General features: G+C 39.0%; 1 protein-coding gene and 1 non-coding gene across 2 annotated transcripts in view; both read right to left on the bottom strand.

Moving 5' to 3' along the window:
* The window catches only part of LOC101638954 (interleukin-1 receptor accessory protein-like 1), a 1,156,451-nt gene that overhangs the window by 61,667 nt on the left and 1,072,284 nt on the right, over window positions 1-22,500 (bottom strand). The window lies entirely within an intron of this gene.
* On the bottom strand, window positions 13,502-13,692 carry LOC115872681. The gene has a single exon (XR_004048002.1). It is a non-coding gene; the product is annotated as a U2 spliceosomal RNA (small nuclear RNA).

Raw genomic sequence — 22,500 nt, 5'->3', positions numbered from 1 at the left:
GGAGACCCAGGAGGGTAATAAGAGTATTTGACTTCATAAGTGGATTATATTTTAACGTTATTTTCCTCTCTATGATAAAATTAGTTTCAGAAATAATTACGTAAGGTTTCAGAAATATCCACTTTCAAATGTATGCTTTAGTTATGAAACAATATAAAAATGAATTTCCATTTGAATGACACTCTTTTAATTCATTAAGATATTTTATGTGTCCAAATTATATCCTTTCTAAACAAAAATTTTACACCCTGTAGTTTACATTTTTTATTGCTCCTTTAAATTTTACACCAAAATATGCCAAGGAGTCATATATGATGTCAGAGTTGAAGCAACATATGCTCTATTTCTTCATCTTTATAATCATTGTGCCATCATTTTTATGTTGAATCCTCTATTAAAACAATGAATCATCTAACACCAATGGCATTGAAACATTAACTCTTATTAAAGTCAGCTAAGCCAATCCAGATGTTTACAACCTAACTCTCAAATAATAATAACAACAACACAACAACACATGTAGCTGGCTCTGTGTGTTGGGGGTTGAATGTGCAATTTGGAATCTTCACATTAATATCCATATAGGATATGCTTTTTATTCAAAGAAAAGTAATTGAAATATGCTAATTGATGCTTCCATAAATATTTAACCCAGAGGAAGTGACATCAGTTTTTAGAATGTAGACCAATGGAACATTTTCCCAGGGAAAACTTTTATCATAAACATTTCTTACTATTGTTGATGAATGCATGGTGATAATAAAAAAAGACCATATTGTAGTCTGTTTTATTAGGGTTTCTAAATAATTCTATAAATGCTACAATTCTCACCATCTGCCTACTAGGAGAACTCTCCACCTCAGTGGCCCTCATCTTGCATGCCACTGCTATGAATTTTTAATTCATTTAGTCTTTCATTCTGATCCTGAAACCTCATCTTTCAAAGAGAATACATTTTGATAAGACACGCAAAATCTTGTGGAAGTATTTCTGTGTATAAATCATAATGGGGAAAAAAACCCTCCAAGAATCCCTTGAATTTTTTTCTTAAATATTCAAAGAAGATAAAATTGAGAGGATAGACTTCTGGGGGGTTTAAGTGGAGAATAATATGTACAGGTGATCATTTTGATGTCAGATGAGTTATGGAACTGTGCTGAGTAGACTTGGGTATAAAATTCATTTATTTATTCATTTAATGAACATTTAAGTATCGCTTTCATGCCTTCCTCTGTGTAAAGTATTGGGAAATAAAGAATATCCTGTCAATCAATGTCCCATGTAACTTATTCCTTCATTTAATACATTTTAAGAATTTGTGATGGAAGCATATGTGAAATATATACTTCTGAGTTTTGTATAGATAGGCTAATTTAGTTTTTCTCTTGATGTCTCAAAGTTATCAAAATGAGCATGCATTTTGCTATAATTCTATGTCTTCCAGTTCTTTGCGCTTTTAGTTTCTTCTTTCAAAGGTATCTTGCCAGCTTTCACTTTGCTGTCATTTGCTGGCTTCTAGTAGCCTCTTACCTAACATGAATCTTAAAGTTTCCTGGTTTGTAAGTGCTCTGTGGGAAAAAACAGCAGACAAGCAATCTTGTTAAGAATATATAGGTGAATAGCAGTTGATAACTATGTGTGGAGCCTTAACATATAAAAGTATGTGATCTAAATATAGATCAACTCAAAAATCACTGGCGTCAATTTTATACTGACTCATAGTGACCCTATGGGGCAGAGTAGAACTTTCCCTATGAGTTTCCCCTATATATAGATAGGTACCTATTGTTTTAAAAACCTCTATCATGGAGTTGAATCTGACTCGTGAACCTATAGAACAAAGTAGAGCTGTCTTTTGGGTTTTCCAAGTGTTTACTTCTTGACAGGAGCAGACCCCTTCATCTTTCTTCAGCAGAACAGCTGGTTGGCTTGAACTGTTGACCTGACAGCTAGTAGCCCTAAGTGTAACTCGCTATGCCACCAGAGCGGTTTCAAAACTTCAAACTCAAACTCACTGCCATTGAGTCAATTCCAACTCATAGCGACCCAATAGGACAGGGTATAATTGCCTCATCAAACTCTTTATGGATGTATACACCTAGTCTTTCTCCCAAGGAACAGATGGTAGTTTCAAACTACCGATCTTGTGGCTAGTAGCTCAGCACATAACCACTACACCGGAGGCTATAAATCACAAGGAACAGAAAACTCTCATACAAAACATTTAAGAATAATGGGAATTATCAGTTCAGATAACCAAAAGTTCAATGACATTATGGTCCTACCTTTCCATCTGCCATCTTCAGCTTTCCCCAAATGTCATCACGCTACCTAGCTTCAGGATGGCTACAGCTTCTATAGGCATTTTGGAAACATCCAAATGAGGTAAAAAAGACTTTTTATCTACCTTGTGCCTTCTTTTTGAGACTTAGGATTTTGCTTCTCCGCTCCCCAAAGTCCATATCCCTCACCTCATTGGCCAAATTGTAACATATGCCTATTCTAAAATGAATCACTGACCAGAGGGATAAGTACACTATGGCTGGCATATGAGTAGAGATGGACCAGTCCATCCAAAAGAACATGGTCAGCCAGAGGATAATGGAGCCTGAAAAAATAAAGGTTTTGTTGGGAAGGACAAAGAGAGGTAAAATGACTATAAGACAGCCAGCCAGCAGTGTCTTCTACAGGAAGTCTTGTGTCATTGGGCATTCAAAAAGCACTTTATATTTCATTCTTGGTTTGGGTTTATAATCTGCAGAGTTTTGGTGGCTGTAGTGTCCAAAGTAATTCACATGCTGCATATCTCGATTGTATTGAAAATTCTAAGTAAGCTGTCGTTGCCATGAAGTAAAACGTGAAAATCCCCAAGTGATGATTTATTCCAATGACTTCCAAAATTGAGGAGCACAAGGCAATCAAATACAGCACAAGAAAATATTACAACTTTTCTATGCATTTTTTTAAAAAAAGCACGTTTCAAGCCTTACCAATAAACAATAAGGAGCTCTGTAGGCTTAATGGGTAAGTGCTCAGCCACTAACCGCAAGGGCAGTAGTTTGAAGTTTCTCAAGAGAAAAACCTGCTGTTCTGCTTCTATAAAGAGTACAACCAAGGAACCCCCATGGGAGCAGTTTCATGTTGCCTTATAAGGTTGCCAGATTTGATTCACTAATACCTCATCGTTAACAATAATATATCATATATTGATTGACCTGGGTCATCACTCAGATTATGATAGAACTTTCAGGACGAATCACATCAGCTATCTTAAGGGGAATCAGATGTTTGAGTAAAGGAAGAGGTTGCCCTTACACTCTCAATCATTTGTGTATCATTAGCATATTTTGAGATATTGTGCAGGCAAAGGAATTTGTGGGTTTCATTACTTAAATAGCAAAAATCTTAAAAATATTCTGCAAATGAATGAAGAATCACCACAAAAATCCCTAACAGCACATGAAGATTTACTGGTTTTACGGGAATAAGTATTTCAAAGAGTTAATCACACTTAAACATTATATATATATATATATATATATACACACACACACACACACATATATATAAAAAGATAGGTGTTCAAAATTTGCCTCCTTGTATGTCAGTTCTTAAGTCCCTAAATGATAGTAGAACAATAAATAAATGACACATTCTGCTCATTAAAGATGAGTATCTTACTTTAAAACTGAGAATGTAACATTAAAGTCACATATACACACAGACCAACTTTATGCACAGACTATTTTCAAATGCATGTTTGCAAATGTTTCCAATATTGTGCAATTTTGCTCCCCAAATGATGAGTGCCATCCCTTAAATTCCCATTTACATATATTTCATATTGGAAAACACAAAAATTCTCTATGGAAAGATTTTAGGAGTTTTTGTGAAACATAAAAATAAAACAATTAATTTTGACTGAAAGAACAATTGCTTGAAGTAAATCTAACAGCAATAAACAACAGCCACAATTGGTTGACCAGGGTAAATGGAAATTGTCAGTCAGATTTCAAAAAAATATCTGCATTTTGAAAAATGTGATTGAAAATTCCTTTCATGGTATTAAGTCCAGCTTACCTGTGATTCTAGGAAAAATAAAATCCCTATAAACAACATGGAGATTTCCTGGTTATGCTGTGACAGAGTATTTCAAAGCGTTATTACATTTAAATATAAGTTATATCTTTTTTAAATAAATAAAAATGGGTGCTCAAATTTTAAAAGATCACAATAGTGATATGAAATATATTTTGTAAGTATTCTTATGTGATCAATTAATTTTTATTTGAAATTTCGATTATAGTAATTGAGATGAATCCTTCAAAATTCTAATTATGGTGCTTATTCATTCACACTGGTGACTAGGTGGCATATAAGCATTGGGATTAATTCTTAAAATACTAAGTAACATTTATGACTTGGTAATTATGCAATTCATCAACACTAACTTAATAAATAAACATTGTTATCTCTAGAAAATCTCTTTCTATTTAAAGTGAAAGATGAATTTTTTGTGACTTTCCAAGGATCCTCTATGAAATCTCTAAGAGAGATTTAGGTAAAAAAAAAAAAGATATTGTGAGCAATTGATTTTTTTAATTCCATTTTTCATCGAGGATTTGTATTTGGGAAGACAAAGTTAAAATCTGTCAGGAGATTTAAGCATTTCAGTGACAATGCAATGTTTAAATAAACAAATATTTCACACTTTTGGAAACATGAAATTCTGTGGTTTATTTTGAAGTGAATAATCAAAAGCATCATAAAGCCAGAAACAATGTCTAGAATGTTAATCTGGTGAGATATAGCATCTCTATTCATAGAAGATGAAGGGGAAATTCATATCATCTTACTTGGAGTAGAACAATACTTTAAGAAATTATCATCATTTTCAAAGCGAGGAATCAAAATTCTTGGTTTGCATCACTATACCATTTGATTGAAAAGGAACTGCATGGTCTTTTGAAAACCTTATGGATAATCCATCCAAAGTGAGCCAAATTTGCCAAAATGTTGATGCAAATGTAAGCTTCTTTTCAGGTTCTCTTGTAAACCTTCGACAACTTTTTTACTGTCCTTCACTCAGTTCTGTCCTTCACCATCCTCTTTCTAATCTAAGCAATTATTAATGACTATGACTTATTAATACATAGACATAATAATAAATGTATTTTATTGTAGAGTCAGTTATCAACCTTAAGTCAGATAACACATCTAATCTGTCCAATGATTATATTTTTTATAAAGCAACATATAGTTATGAGGGGTCAGAAACATGCTTGAAGAAGTATCAGTGTAGAATATTCTGGGTAAATTCAATCCCAAGCGAAGGATGCAAAAAGACATTGATTTCTTATCAACACACTCATGTGCTGTGTTAGAGTTTTAAAAAGTGCAACAACAACAAAATAATTGCTTCTCATTTGATCCCAAAGACAAGTAGATCATGTGAACCACAGACTCCATGATCGTGAGACCAGGAGAACTAGGTGGTGTCCAGCTACCACTAGTGACCACTCTGAAAGGGATCCCCATAGGAGGTCATCAATGGAGTGGGAAAATACATGGAATAAAATTCTAAATAATAAAAAATATCAAGCTTAATAGTCTGAAAGAGACTGGTAATACTCCTGAGACCTTTTACCCTTCAGACACCTTAGGACTCTTCGGACACCTTTCAGACCTGGAATTACCTTCACTGCAGCGGCTTAACTTACATCCTAACAATAAACGGGCCTATAAGGTGAACAATAATAACAAAGAGTTCAGCGCTCCTTAGAACAATCAGCCCTAGGAGATCAAAGGAGCAGCATTTGCCTAGGGATACAGCTGAGAAGACAGAGAGAAGGATGAAATCAGTGTCACGAATCAAAATGTATGTAAAACCAATAAGCTCTGTAAACTTTCACCCAAACCATAATTTTGAACACGAATATTACAAACAAGCAAACAAGTCTTGTAGCAAACGAACGCCTCTCCCTCACCACCCCAGTGTCAACAATTAGTATTCACCTGACCTGTCTGCCACATACCCAAGGGGGGGGGGGAGTGAGACAGAATGAGAGTCACTGGCTGTGGGAAAGCAGCAGCTTATTCCAGTTTTGAATGATTTTTGAGCATTTCTAATAAGGTGTATAAGTTCAATATATCTAATAGAGCAGCAGTTCTCAACCTGTGGGTCGTGATCCCTTTGGGGGGTCGAATGACCCTTTCACAGGGGTTGCCCGATACATAACAGTAGCAAAGTCACAGTTATGAAGTAGCAACTAAAATCATTTTATGGTTGGGGGGTCACCCCAACATGAGGAACTGTATGAAAGGGTTGCGGCATGAGGAAGGTTGAGAACCATTGTAATAGAGGCTCAATCAGACGTGCTGAACTAGCCTCAAAGAAGTGCAAGTTGGTTCTCAAATGAGCTTTGATAGTAACCCTTCCTCCAGTTTATGGACAGTCTTTTGGGCCAGGTACCCTACTAGACAGTTGCTATAGAGACTTGTATTGAATCCTATGAACAAATCCATGATAGCTAATTTAGGAAAGTGGATCAAAGGGATCAAGTGACTTTTGCAAGGCCACATATCTAGTCAACCACAATGTATCCGGGAAAATCAGCCAGGTTGGTCGGACTCAAAATAGTTGGGTCCTTCCAACTCATGATAATGAGCTTTGTGCTGTTGTGCTGCATCATTTCTGAGTCAAAAATAGGGAGCAATGGGGTGAGAAGAAAAGGAATATTTGATAATGCAAGTACATGGCCTGCTTAGATCACCTCTCTGTCCCCACTAATGACTGACACATAAGAGAGGTGCTTAACACCTGTGACTAGATTGAAAGAGTGAATGGATGAATAGTTGGATGAATGAATTGTCTTAAAGACTGACCTGGAATCAGGAAAATACAATCATCTCTAGAACTGTACACACTGAGTCAAGAAGAGAGAGCACTGCTTGACAGCAGACCTGATGGCTCAGGAAACACAGTATGAGGAGAGCTAAGAGCAAGTCAGTGTACTTGACCTGTGCTTCTGAAACATGAATGATCCTGAACATCACCTGGAAATCTTGTTATAGTGTAGATTCGAATTCAGTAGGAGTGGGACCTGAGATTCTGCATTCCCATGATGCTAGTTCAAAAGTCACAATTTGAGCAGTTGGGACAAATATTCCTGGCTGGAAGTCATACATATTACATATATTTTAACTCATCAGGTACTTGATTTTGTTTTAATGTAGCTCACCAAATATCAGTGAATTCTGACTATCTGCCAATGGTTCACCCAGGTGATTCCTGGGCATGTACCACTAGAACTAAGTTGCTCCTCCATTTCTCTACTCATTGTCACTTCTTTGTACTACATTTGTCTTCATCACTGACAGGCCACAGGCTCCAAAATTATATACCTTTTTTGGTACTATACCCTCCATATAGTGCCAAGACGAAGACGGTAGGCTCGAGTTCTCACTTACAAGTTATACATTGTTTCAGTGCAAATGTGTCCTTAGCTTCCTTATATTTCTGTATTACATATCTTTTGTACCATGTACAAAAAGATTCCTAGCTGCCTGGTCCAATTGTAACTTTAGTTCATTCCAAGAAAGCCTTGCAATGGGAATGGAAATTCTGAGGGGCATAGACCATTTTTTGTTGCTTGTCATTTAAGCCCCCTGTGCCTACATCTGTGTTAATAAATATATTGTGCTCTGTAACTATATTGTGAACAAATGAAGGGTTGCAGATCAAAGAGGAGTCCTTCGGCGGTTTACACTGTTAAGTACTGAGCTAAGGTTGGAGCTTCAAATGCAACTAAAGAGTCAGAAGAAGGAGTAGTGATCTGCTTCCAAAAGGTCACAATCTGGAAAACAGGTTTTCTCTACAAGACACAGGGCTACCATGAGTTGGAATCCAACGGATGCTCCATGGTTTGAATGTAGAGTGTGAGGGCTGTATATGAAAGAAAGAAGCATGCTTATGCAAACAGATCTCTAGGGCAGGGTTTCTCCAACTGAGGCTTGAGAGTTCTTGAAATAAAAGTTGGAAAAGTATGGCTTACTTTTGGAGATATTCAAAAAGTAAAAAGGTCTGGCAATATGCCTTCAATAGATCACAGCCGGGGAGAACAGTTTCCACTGGCACACATAAGATCATCAGGAGTGGGAATCGGCTTGGACGCAATGGGGTAGTAGAGTAATAAGTTTGGCTTAAAAGCAAAATAACACATGCAAGACAAAATGTGCCCAGGGGGTTTCGGCTGCAGTTTGGAGAGAGAAAAGCAGAGGGAGAATTGAGTTATAATTTTATATTCAGTAGTCTGTGTATGAAGGATTCAGAGTGATGCTAGTTTTGGATGAAGGAGGGTTAAAACCTTTTGGGGATATAGACTTGGGGTACCATTTGCCCATTTGGAATATCTGGTATCCAGAAATGTCCTCAGACACAGGCAATGTGGAAAGAGTGCATTGAATGGCTATCTTCTTTTGGACCAGGTTGTTAAATAAGATTTTTATCAAACATCTCTTTTCAGGGATGAGAGAAGTTGGGTATAGACAGTCCTCTCACTCTCTCTTCACTGCATTAGATGATAGGCTTTGTTGCGAGCATTCAAGAGCGAGGTTTCCATAACACATAACAGAACAAATGAGTACACTTCTCTTAGGCTCCTTCAAATGCAAACAGTACATCTCAACAGTGTCAGCTCCACATAAGTAAGACCCGCGAAGTCCAAGGCTAATGATGTCTGCAGACTAAATTACAGGGCTGCAAATTCAAAGCATTTTTTTAAATAAATGTGCCCTGCATGTACATTTGGTTGGCTCCAATTCCTTTTCAGGGCAATGTAATGATGATCAGCCAATAAGTGAACAGTAAGAAATGACACCACCATATTTGTCCTGGTCTAAACAATCTTGAAAAGGAAGCATGCTTGCTTCATGTTGGGCTAAACAAGACTGGCATCACACAACATAATTTACCTAGTTATTCCAAGAAAAACTTGCTCATGAACAAAAAGACTGTGAACCAACCAAATACTTTAATCATTAAGACCAATACATTTTCATCTATAATAACTTCAAGGCCCTCTCACCCTCATGAGCAGCCATCCAAATTTTTGTGACATAAACTTGGTCCAATCCCAACCATTTCTCAATACTATAAGATCCATGGTAAATTACCCAGCCTGGGCTAGAATTTCTAAAAGATCCCTTTTTGACTCAGTACCATGACTTGGTCAAGATAGTGTTAGCCCTTGCTATCACTGTTGTTAGGTGCCATTGAGTCAGTTTTGACCCCTGGTGACCCTATGTACTACAGAACGAAGCACTGCCCGGTCCTCGGAGAGCCTCCCACTTGTTTTTAGGGTTGAGCCCACCAATGCAGCCACTATGTCAACCCACCTTGTGGAAGGTCTTCCTCTTTCTTGCTGCCCCTCTACTTTACCAAGCATGATGCTCTACTGCAGGGACTGATCTCTCCTGACAACATGTCCAAAGTACATGAGGTGAAGTTTCATCATTCTTGCTTCTAAGAAGCATTCTGGCTGTAGGTCGTCCCAGGTAGATTTGCTTGTTCTTTTAGCTGTCCAGGACACTTTTATTATTCTTCAACAGTACCATAATTCCAATGCATCTAATCTTCTGTCTTCATTATTCAATGTCCAACCTTCACATGAGGTGGTTGAAAATACCATGACTTGAGGCAAGCTCACCTTAGACCTCAAAGCAACACCCTTGCTTTTCAATACGTTAAAGAGGTCTCCTGTAGCAGATTTGCCTAATGCAGCGTGTCCTTTGATCTTTTGACTGCTGTTTTCATGAGCCATGGCTGTGTATCCAAGCAAGAGGAACTCCTGGGCAACTTCAATCTTTTCTCCATTTACCATGATGTTATCTTCTGGTCCACTTGTGAGGATTTTTATTTTCTTTACATTGAGTTGTAATTGTAGATCTAATGAGCAACTTTGCCCAATTTATTGGTTATTCTGAAACTCTGTGAGGGAGGTTGACTGTCAGCAACATGACAAACTAAAATAAACATACTCAGTGTCATTGAGTAGATGCTCACTCAGAGTGACTCTGTAGGACAGGATAAAATAGCCCCTGTGAGTTTCTGGGAATGTAACACTGTACAGGAGTAGAAACCCCTTTCTTTCTCCCACACAGTGACTGGTGGGTTCAAACTATAGACCTTGCAGCTAGCAGCCCAACTCATAACCATCACACCACCAGAACTATCCTAATCTATAAGATGGCTCAAGAGGAGAGTGAGATAGGCTTCCTATCATTATGGATTTTTCTGCTCACATGGCAAAATGTTTTAGTGCTCCAAATATTCAAAGACAAGAAAAATCTGTGTTTATTCTATACTTCCAGGGCAGAATATAGACGAATATGCACACAACTTTGAACTGCCTGAAAAGCTAGTTTGGCAATTAAACATCATCTTTTAAAGTCCCCACAATGATAGTCCCCAGGCAACAACATTGTCTCACTTTTCCATTTTCAACCTCTGTTGGCATTTTGTCCTGGCAGTGACCTAGGAGGGATGGAAATAAGATGGGAAAAGTCAATTGGGTAATCAGGAAGGCTGGGCTACTCTTGAACATACTCACAATACAACTTGTGAGAAGCCACTTAAGCTAATCTGACAAAAGGTGCAGTTGGATTACATGGTGCCTAAAATCCCTTTCAGTAATCATAGTCTAGAATTGTAGCTCACATATGTTATTTAAACAGACCAAAAAAATATATAGTTTTCTATTTACGTCAGTACCAGTGAAATCCAAAATTTAAAGTGTGCATTGGGCCAGCATCCTTTGCCCTATTGCATTTCCAGAGGCACATCTGTGCAATCTACATGATTCATATAATTGCTAAGAGAATACTTGACATAATGTATATGGAGAAAGAATATATATTGAAGATATACTTTACTGGCTCAGGGGACACTATCCCATTTAACATGCCTTGGGGTACATTGAGATGGAAGATTTTTATTTCCATAATATAAAGTTATTTTGGACTTAAATGAAGACAGAATGGATTCCACAATTTGACAAGTAGAGTTCACATTCATAAATAGAAGGGAAAATTCAGGAGAAAAGGAAATGGAATTGCTTGTCATGTACTATAAGTCAATAGAGGTATGCTTGCATGTGGTTCCCTATTTTCTCATCTTATATCTTGAGCTATCGAGTCATCTGCATTCAAATTGGAAAACGTGAAAAATTGCTCTCAGTCATCTTCCTAAAACAGCACCATGCTCAGAAGCTAATGCTGGGGAAAGTGAGTGTTCAAAGGAGGATTGGAGACACCCAAAAGATCCAGCCAACATCTTGGCGCCTAGTCAAGTCCAGTCTACATCAATCAACCACCACTGGGATTTGAATGGGAATTAAGGATTGTAGTTTGAAGACAAGGCAGTTTCAGAATTTTCATTTCTATGGCAGATATACTGGATCTGAATCTACATTTCAACATTCCATAGGCAATTGGATGTATAAACGAGAATCACCTAGAGATCTTGTTAAAATGCAGAATCTGATTCAGTTTGGAGGAGAAAGGCAAATTCTGAGCAGAGGGTTGAACAGGAATGGATGGGTGTGAAGCCCTGTGCGTGCAGCACAGTGAAAAGAAAGAAAGGCCAGAGTGAAACTCACAAAGGTGAGAGGAGAGAGAACACACTGTGTTCCGGCAAAAGCATAGGGAACACCAACTCAGGGGTGCGGGTGAGGGGGGCAGTATCGACCTTTGTCTGATTTTCTTTCGAAGTCTATTACCTTATATAAAATTGTTATAGCAAAGAAAGGCAATTTAAAATGATATTTCGGAGAGCAAAACTATGACAAAACTATCCTAAACATATTTGGAGAGGAATTCAACAGAGAGTCAATAAATGCATAAAGAAAATAGCCACTAACTCTCACGATCTTTTTGTATTCTCATAATTTTCTCTCAAATTCTCTTGAAACATTATACGAACTTTAGTCTTAGCACTGAGCTCAATATTTTGGTTTTTAAATGTAATAATCAACATCAGAGGAAGATCTTTTTGAACCATAAACTACATCTACTATTCAAACATTGTATGAGCATTACAGAAGTGCATGATGGAGTCATTTATGAAATAGAAAATGTCATTTGAGTCCCCAATTAATGAATGTAAATTTTTACCCTACCCCAGGGATAAAATGGTTACATAAAAAGCAGCTTTCAGGAAAGGACTGCAGTTCAGGGTTTAATGTTACGAGAATCTACAGATAAGACCACTTGCTCCCTCGCCTTCTGGCTTTTCTATTTCAGTTCATCAAAGTTCAATTCTCATAATTACTGAGGCCTCTGCTTCCACTTAAAGCTTTTCTATCCCTCACCACAGACACACAATCATTTCCAAATCCTATCTCCATTGTGCCTTTTGTATGTTCAATGCCATGACCTCATTTCTTCCCATCTGCTTGATTTTAAGAGGCTATTGTAGAAGATGGTGGGGAGAAATAGCCACGGTTCTTTGCAGGAACTCCTATCAAAGCCATTTCCTTACCCATTATATATAAGCTGGGTTGTTCTGGCGATTTCCTTTGACCAAAAAAAAAAAAGAAGTTGGGGGAGGGGGAGGTGGGAGTGATGTGATGTCATTGCTGATCCTTCTGATCAACAACTTCCACTATTCCACACCTGCCACTCTTGGAAACAGCTGCCATGCTGTTCACAAGCCCAAGGCTACCTTGACAGATAATGAGAGACCAAACCAAATCAAATTCACTGCCACTGAATCAATTCTGACTCACAGTGATGATATAGGATAGGGTAGAACTGCCCCTGTGAATTTCTGAAACGAACTTTTTACGGGAGTAGAAAAATGAGTCTTTCTCTCTCAGAGCTGGATGGTGGTTGAGAACTACTAACCTTGAGGTTTGCAGCCCAACACCTAATGACTACACCAGGGTTCCATTGCACATAACTCAATGATCCCTACCACCTCAGCTGCGGAAAGTCAACGTCCAGATAAAGTGCTCTTCTGGTGGCTCATGAGTTAGTCATTGGGCATAGTCAGCAGTTCAAACTCAGCTGCCAACCCACTTCAATAAACAGTGCTCTCTGCTCCCACAAAGATTTACAGATTTACAACGGGCTTGAATATGACAATGATTACGAGGATGGCCCTAGACGGCGTAGTGATTCCGTCCGTTGTGCACAGGGGTACTGTGAGTCAGAACCGACTGCACAGCACCTGACAACATCAGTCAGAATCAACTCAGGGCAGGCTTTGGTTTCCAAAGGTCCGCAGTTGACATAGATGCATTCAGCATACAAACCAGCCAGCTGTGTTCAGTCCAGTTGCCAACGGAAAGAAAAAGGAGCCCAAAATAAAGTAGTATTGCTTGTAGCCACTATGTTCTGGGCTGGTGGGCCACGTAGCAAACTTCAGCTGAAATGCTACTGATTCATTCATCTATATTAGTGTCTCACTTTCTTTTCTTTCTTTTAAATTTGAGACCCCCTAAGGGGCTGCGCCATTCCTGGAAGTACTGCAATGCCAGGTTGATGCGTGGAGTAGAAGGAGTTAGTGCCTAGTCCAAGTCCTGCTTGCAAAAATGCATTTAACATATTGTCCTCAGATAGAGGACGTATCAGAAATTAACCTGATAAGAACAGATACTACATTTGATCTTAGCCAAAAGGCCGAGAAGCGATTATTAGTGCATCACTTTCAATAATTTGGATGTGTCATAAAGCTTGAGGGAAAAGAAGGTGGTCAACAAGTGAGAAATAGCAAGACAAAAAGTATTACAAGAAATTCTTAGGGTTTGGGGATGGGGCTGACAATAGAGTTGAAAGATATTAAGGTCATTGCTTCTCAGATCATGTTGGGTCTCGTCTTGCTAGCTCTTGTTTAATCTTCCTTTTCTTGCCTTAGATTGGACTTCAACTTCCTAATGAATAGAAGACAAGTGAACTACTAAAGTAGTTCTATATTCGTTATTGTAAAATAGCACAAATGCACAGAATATATTTCTTACATTCCTGAAAAGTGCTTATTATTATGATTTCATGTCATCCAAATAACAACTTTAAGAGAAAAGTTAAAGTATCTCTAAGTACCCCTATGTAATAAATGAAGCAACTAACGCATGAGCAAGCCACTCACTCCAGCTCATGCACTGAAATGCTAGGGACCCCAGGTGAAAGCCACTGAAGCCTTTCCTCTTAATCATCCAGCTAACCCTTTTCCCATGGTGCAACACTCTGTTGGAGCTCAGCCTCTGCTGTCTTCCTCTCTATAGATTCCTATAGGCCCCACTGTTCACAATTTTTCTCACATGGCTTATTTACTTAATGGGCCTATTTGTCCTCTGTAGACTTCTGAAAGATGGTGGTTCTCACAATTTCACTACCTGCAAGCTCTTTGAAATCTTGAAGCCTGCATTCCATGCTCTATAGCTAGTTGGGGGTATGGTTTGGACAAATGGATTTTGAAACCTCATGGCTGATTCCAGTGTGCAGCTGAAATCGAGAAGCATTGGTAAAAAAGGCATGAGAGATTATCCATTTCCCCCTCCACTCACTCACTTCTTCTGAAAAAGGGGGCTTCTAAAAGTGTCTTGTCAAATCAGGCTATCTTTACCAGCAATACTTGCAAGCAGAAAATGAGGTCACTTCCCAGAGTCCTGTCCATAACTGCCTTTGTCCTGTGCCACACCATTGGCAATTATCCATTAGGGAAATAAAAGGGGAAAAAATGAAGATTATCACACTGAACTTTTCCATGATCATTTTTTAAGACCTTCAATGTGGATAAACGTGTTCACAGAAGTCTAACAGTTGAACATTTTCGTTTCCAGATCACTCTCAGGACAGGCGGTATCAGTCGGGTTACAGAGTAGGAAAAAGGAGCAGGTTTGCTGAGAGGGAGTAGAATAATAATAAGGATAATTTTGAGAGAAGGAGAAGCACACATTTGCATCACGGATGATCACCCTTAAAAGCTTAGGTCTGGATGAGGAAGCCGGAGAAAGCCCGAAGATTCTGAGATCTGTGTGTGGTTGAATGGGCACGAGGAGTAGAGCCGAAGTGGATTGCCAAAGGAGATTGAGAAGAGCTAAGTGGTCCTCTTTACTTCAGTCTAGAGCAGTGGTCCTCAACCTTCCTAATGCTGAGACCCTCTCATACAGTTCTTCATGTTGTGGTGACGCCCCCCAACTATAAAATTATTTTTACTGCTACTTCATAACTGACATTTTGTACTGTTATCAATCAGGCTACCCCTGTGAAAGAGTCATTTGACCCCCAAAGGGGTCGCGACCCACAGGTTGAGAACTGCTGGTCTCGAGTCTGATAACAGTACCCTCCGCCCAATATCTATGTGTAGGCTCATTTATAAAATGTGCATAAAATATCTACAGAGCACAAAATGCTATTGAAAATGCAAGGATGCCAGGGATACATGCCCAAAAGAAATCTGAAAATTTTAAGCAACTTCCAATACATGGTGATAAAATAGAGAAAATAGTATTGCATTCGGTTTTTCTTTTTTAAGTTCAAGAGCCTAAAATAAAGGCATAATTTTGGGTGGTCTGGAATTACTATCTAATAACCTTTCATAATTTACAGCAATTTTCCATTTCACTGATAATTAAAGTCCGCAAATGGAAAGGAACCAGGGAGACATACATCTCATTCTGAACTAAAGCAATTCCCTTGCAGTGGCAGAATTTGCTGAGGATTTTTTAAAGTAGTTGTTCATAACAAACAAAGCCTTTATGAAATATAAATCAATATTAGAAACTAAAATTAAAGTCATAACCCCAGAAACTTAACCTAGACTAATGGAAGGCTTAACCACTTCAGCAGAACAACAAAGGGAATTTTGCTTTCAGCTCAAGTATGTATGAAACTCATTCTCCTAAAGAGAGTGAACATATTGATTTTCACTTGTTTGGTCAGGCCTAATACAATCTTTGACCTTCTAGCAGAAGTCACGACCTTACAGTCAATGCAACGGCAAAAATGTTGCTAGCATGTTACGAAAAACACAAGCCAGCATTTAAAACAGGAATATCACGTGGCAGGCATTGAAGGAGTTGGGCATCTTAAAACTCCTACGGATCAGAGGCCAAGAAGACCCTGAAAGAGGTAGGTACTGATAGGAAAATATTCTGGGTGTTTCTCCAAACCTGACAATTTAAAAGAGTCTATCCCATAGGCCTGTTGCCATTTTTGGAACTCCCAGTTACTTATTCCTTCCTTGATTGTCTTCTAAAGAATTAAGAATTATGGCATTATGTAAAATGGAAGGAATCAGCCATTGGAATTGTAGGGTTACAGAAAGCTAGAATTAGAAAAGATTCTAAAGAGCAGCTGGTGTGCCTATGTGACCAAGTATCATCAGGAGAGGGCAAGGGGATTATGGAAAATGTAGATTCTGAGGCCCCCGCCCCAGGGAGTCCGATCTAATTGTTGGACATGGGAATCTATACCCAAAATGATTCCATTGGTTATCTGAGGCCACACTTAGAGGAAGCCTTCTCTAATCTTTCTTTTTTCTTTTATAAATGATGACATAAGAAGCAAGAAAGATGTCACAAATATAGCATAGTATAATATAGAAATGTCCTTTAATGTTCTCTAGGGAGTCCTCTGAAGTTTAAGCATTCAGACTCCAGAGACAATAACAGCTCATGAGTATACTCAGAAGATATACTCTTAGGTCAGGAATCAGATTTGCAGCAGGGCAGCCAAATGCATTATAGCAATAAAAGTAAGTGACAGCCTATATAGCCCTCTGGGAGCTATCCTTTCTCAAGTGAACCATATCAGGTTCAAAGAGCTATCTACCAACCTAAGAACTGCCTTGAATGAGTCTCATCACACATGGAAACTAATACTACCGAAAGGAGCTCAATTAGCATAGCTTCCAAAGTCCTCTTGGCATGAAGGGATATGCTTCATGTTAGGAATCATCCAAAGAAGCCAAAGGCTAAGACTTCCATACAAACCCAAAGCCAAACTCACTGCCAATGACTCAATACTGACTCGGGGCAACCCAATTGCACAGGGCAGAATTGCCCCTGTGGGTGCCCAAGACCATAACTGTTTACGGCAGTAGAAAGTCTGTCGGTCTCCCACGGAGTGGCTGGTAGCTTCAAACTGTGGACTAAGATTTCCATACAAACTGTTTACAATCCTTCGGGTTTAGACGTATTGTATTCACCGGGAAGTATTTTTTCCTAGTGTCATGGATTAAATTGTGCCTCTTCAGCCCGTGCTGTTAACCTGATGGGGCCATGATTCTTCCTAGTTTGACAGTTATGCAAGGTGTCATGTGTCAGTTAGGTGATGAGCCCCGTGATGTGATAAACCAACAAGATGGTTGAGGTGGGGATGTCACAACCTAACCCCCTCACAGCCCCTACCCTTTGGAAGGAAAGTTTCCTCAGGGTATGGTCTTCAACCCCTTTTTATTTTACAAGCGATAAAAGGAGAAACAAGTTTATCTTACAAGAGATAGGAGAGAGGTGAGGAGAGAGAGGGGGACGTACAAGCACAAAGAAAGAAGAGCCAGGGCTGGAGGGTGTCCTTCTGATCTGATTCTTGCACTGTGAAGCTGTGATGCCAAGACATAGGGCTATGTCCAAGGAACGCGAGGCCTATGGATGCGGAAAAGAGACAAAGACCTGGACCCAGAGCACAGCAAAAGAAAGCCTTCCTCCAGAATTGGCACTACGAATTTGGACCCCTAGCTGCCTAAAGTGTGAGAGAAAGTTTCCCTGTGTTTAAAGTCATCCATTCTGGGTATTTCTGCATTAGCAGCACTAGATAAGTAAGACAGCTCGTCAACTAGTTGGCACGTACCATCTTACCTGGTTCCTAGGAAAACAAAAAGGAAGTGCCCAGGCAGAAGTCAGTGTCTTGCAATATCATTCTCTTAATACTTCCACCCATAATTGTCATTATAATTTCTGAAATGATCATTGTTACAAGGATTTACTTAGAGAACCTTTTTACTGATATCATCTCGCTTTTTCTGAGAAATACTAGGGATGGGCGAGTGATGAAAGACAAATGGTTATTTAAATGAAACCAAAGCAAAACAGGCAGCCCTTTCACAAAACTCAGTACCAGATATTCAAGAAACAGACATGTGAATGGAACTTAGTAACAAATGACTCTCTACACTAGGCTTCTTGGAGTTGGGTGCAGAGAGGAGCAAAGGCACCTTGACTGGGGTGAATGCTTTATCATGAACTGTGGCAACCGGGCAAGCCAATTTTATTTCCTGCTTGCCTTTGCAAATTCTTTTCCAATTCAACTTTGGAGTGCCTTTCCATTATTGTTGGTGTTCTAATGAAGTGAAGGAGTTTGGGAGGACACATTTCAGTTTGAGTGCCACTGGAATCCATTGTCATGTTGGTACAATATGAAAGACTGATAAAAGGAGCAAAGGGATGTTGTTGCTACCGTGTTTCCCCGAAAGTAAGACATCCCCCGAAAATAAGACTTACTTACAATTTTGCCTCTCACTGAAATATAAGGCATCCCCCGAAAATAAGACCTCCCTGAACATAAGTCCTCTCCGATAATAAGGCCCCCCAAAGCTACTGTAACTCTGGACTCTGGACTCTGGACCGTAGCAGCGGGCGCCGCCACACAGTTCACTGTTGGCCGTAGCACAGCTGGAGCAGACAGGAAGTGCGAGTAAATGTACCATAGATTATGAGTAAATGTACGATAGATTGTTGTACATGGAAATAATGGTAGTAACAAGAAATTCTTGATACTGTAGGATTCACAGTTTGTCTGGTAATGCTGGTTCGTGATGACAAGTACAACTGTACCGTATACAGGTAATAAATTTCCTTTTTTGTTGTTCAACAATAAATGTGTACCACATTCTTCTTCATGGAAAAATAAGATATCCCCTGGAAAAAAAAAGCTTGCATGGATATTTTAATGTAGATATTTTAAACATTGAGTCATTTTGGAAAAGGGTTTGTTTCTATGTTACTCTGTGAATGTGTCAAGAATTTCTGAATGGAAAATGAAAATACCATTCTCCTCCTGTGAACTTAAGAGTGAAGAAATTGTTAATGGCTGGGGCTGCTCATTCTACATGAATTACTTACATATTGATATGGTCTCCATGACTCAAAAAATGACTTTGGAGAGTACCTAATGCAAACTCCATGAAACACCTCAGACTTTCAGCTTTCAATAATAAATAATGTTTTACTTCCCAGACTATATTTTAGGGTGACTCAATATACATTTGAGTTGAATGATTATATCCTCTATATTTCATTCATGAGCATAGGGACTGTAAGAAATGGCAGCTGCCTTGAAAAGAAAATATGTGCATTGGAAAGAAGACACAATCTCTCGTTCTCAAACTGATTTAAGAATATAAAGAAAACGAAAGCAACATCTCCCAAATAAAAGAAACAAAACAAGGTGATGCACTAAGTCTTAACCTTATAATATCCTGATACAAAAATGTTTGACTCAAAGAACAGAGTCATCATTCAGCATGTTTTACTTTAAGGTAAAAAGCAGCATGAAAGGACCTTGTTAGATTTTACAGTTAACAATTCGTTTTACAATGAACAGTGGCCCCAGTGGCCTCGTGAGTTAAGTGCTGGGCTATCACTGCAAGATCAGCAATTTGAAACCATTAATCACTGCTGCGAAGAGATGATACTTTCTGCTCCTCTCAATGTTTACAGCCTTGGGAACACACAGAGCATTTCTACTCTGCCCCACAGGGACATGGACGAGTGGGAATCAGCTCGACAACAGGGAGTTTGGGTGGCTCAAAGAGTATTTGTTGCATAAACGAATAATCAAGCAAACCAAAGGCATCACTAAACTCTAAGACCTCCAGGGGCTCTCAATCTGAAGCAAGCATTACAGAGCATGTGGCTTCATAGGGACAAGAGACACACTTGTAGGTGGGAAGATCAATTGGCTTGAAATGCCCCTTCTTTCATCCTTTTCCTTTCAAAGCCCTTCCCTCCCAAATAAGAGTTAATTCTATCTGCCCTGGTGGCCCAATTGGTTACCTAAAAGGTTGAAAGTTTGAGTTCACTGAGATGTGCTGACAATCCACTGCCACAATATCAGGCATTGAAAACTCTAAGGATCACCATTCTACTTCGACATTATAAGTTGTTATCTACTCAAAACCACTGATTCTATTTTCAAAACAGCTATTAAAATGAAACAGACAGAGTACATTGCAATTATATCTCTACATCTCAGAACATTATATATTTTGTAAGTGGGAAGGAAAAAAGACAAGAGAATAAAATTGGGGGAATCATATCTAAAGATTATGAAAATGAGACTAGAAAGACATCTATTAGATGAACAAGAAAAGGTTTGGTCTATTTGGCAATAAGCTCTATATTCATGTTCCTTGGGTCTCTTGATAGAGTTAATCAATAAACAGTAACTACTAGGAACTGATTGTATTTATGTTGATGTATTCTAGAATAAATAAAAGGACCTTGGAGTTAAGCTTCCATGTAATAAGATGATGCTTGTCTTAAAGTGAAGTATAATTTTGGAGTTAGTGGCTCTGAATCAGCCTTGCAATATGAAGTACACTCTAAGAGCATCCTCAAAAAGAATTCTGTTTAGACAAACCATTTTAAATGTATCCTTTAGACAAAAGACAAATAAGAGAGACGATCCTCTTTTCATATATTTCCCCCCTGCTTTCATTTCTACAAGTACAGGAAAGCAACTCAAGTACAAGATCAGAAGCTCTTATCATAACCTTTTGTGAGAAGCAGCCTAAATCACAGACGTTAGCCAGGTGATTCAGTGTCAAGGCATCTGAATCAAGACACTGGGGGATGTTCAAGTGGAACAGGAATGGAATACCTCGCAGGGTATTCTGTGACACTCCTCTATCTTTTTTTCTCAAGACTGTGATCTTAGGTAGACGCAGCATTATCTCAGCCTCTCACTGCCCTCCTGTTGATTCCGACTCAGGGACCCACTAAGACAGAGACCTGGTGGTCTCTGAGATTGTACATCTTTACTGGAGTAGAGAGCCTCATCTTTCTCCTGTGGAGCTGCCGGTGGTTTCCAACTACGGACTTTGTGGTTCACAGCCCGATGTGCAATTCCATAGGCTGCCAGTGCTCCTTAAGTCAGCCTGCTGTTGTGAGGTGCCCTTGAGTCTATTCTGACTCACTGAGATCTTGTGTACAACAGAAAGAAACACCACCTGGTCCTGTACCATCCTCACAACTCTTGTTACGCCCCGGGCCATTGTTGCAGCCACCAGGTCAATCCATCTTGTCCAAGGTCTTCCTCTTTTTTACCGGTCCCCTACTTTGTCAAGCATGATGTCCTCCAGGGAGGGGCCTCTCTTGATAACATGGCCGAAGTATGTGAAGGGAAGTCACGCCATTTTTGGCTTGCCTCTAAGGTGTATTCTGGCTATACTTTTTCTAAGACAAATATGTTTGCTCTTTTGGCAGCCCATGGTCCTTTCAATATTCTTTGCCAGCACCAGAGTACAAATGTCTTCCTTATTCAGTGTTCAACTTTCACATGCCTAAGAGGCGATTGAAAATACCCTGGCTTGGGTCACATACCCCTGAGTTCCTCAAAGTGATATCCATGCTTTTCAACACTTTAAAGAGGTCTCGTGCAGCAGATTTGCTTCATGCAATACATCATTTGATCTCTTGCCTGCTGCTTCCGTGAGCATTGATTGTGGATCTAAGCAAGGAGAAATCCTTGCCAAGTTCAATCTTTTCTCCATTTATCACAATGTTACCTATTTGCCTAGTGGTGATGATTCTGGTTTTCTTGACATTGTGTTTAATCCATACTGCAGGCTGCTCTACTTGATCTTCAACAGTAAGTGCTTCGAAGTAAATCAACTAAGGCTTGAAAACAAACAAGCCAATCAAAAACACCCTCTGCCGTTGCATCAATTCTGACTCCTTATGACCCCTTGAGGGGCTTCTGAAGGCTGTAAAACTTTACAGCAGCAGACAGCCTCACCTTTGGACCACAGAACTGTCTGTGGGTTCAACTGCAGACCCTGTGGCTACCAGTTCAAACACTTTCTGTACACAGTACTGCCACCAACGATCCTTCAAGAGAAGGGCTAAAAGCTGTTTCGCAATCCTCAAACCCACCCCCACCTCACTTTTAGGAGAACAAACGTAAGCTTAGCTTTTCACGACTGGAATTTTCCTTTTTCTAAGAAAGCAGTTTGTGTTGATTGATAAGAATAACTTTTTACGGATCGGAATTATTTTTGTTTTTTAATTTATTTCCTTTTTTGTTTCAGGAGCAGACATGGAATTAAGCATGAACACATGTACATATACACATAATATGTCACTTTTTTAATAAAGAACATTCGATTATGAATGTTTCATTATCTGTTTATAGAATCTTTCTAAACCAAAACTGTGGGGATCAGCTATCCTTTTTAAGAGTTCAATTGAACTTATCTGTAAGCCTTCTTTCTTTTTTTTT

Source organism: Echinops telfairi, unplaced genomic scaffold (assembly GCF_000313985.2).
Source record: "Echinops telfairi isolate 266 unplaced genomic scaffold, ASM31398v2 ScPeMD7_7436;HRSCAF=8474, whole genome shotgun sequence".
Lineage (NCBI taxonomy): Eukaryota > Metazoa > Chordata > Mammalia > Afrosoricida > Tenrecidae > Echinops > Echinops telfairi.
This window is presented reverse-complemented; position numbering and strand designations above follow the sequence as displayed.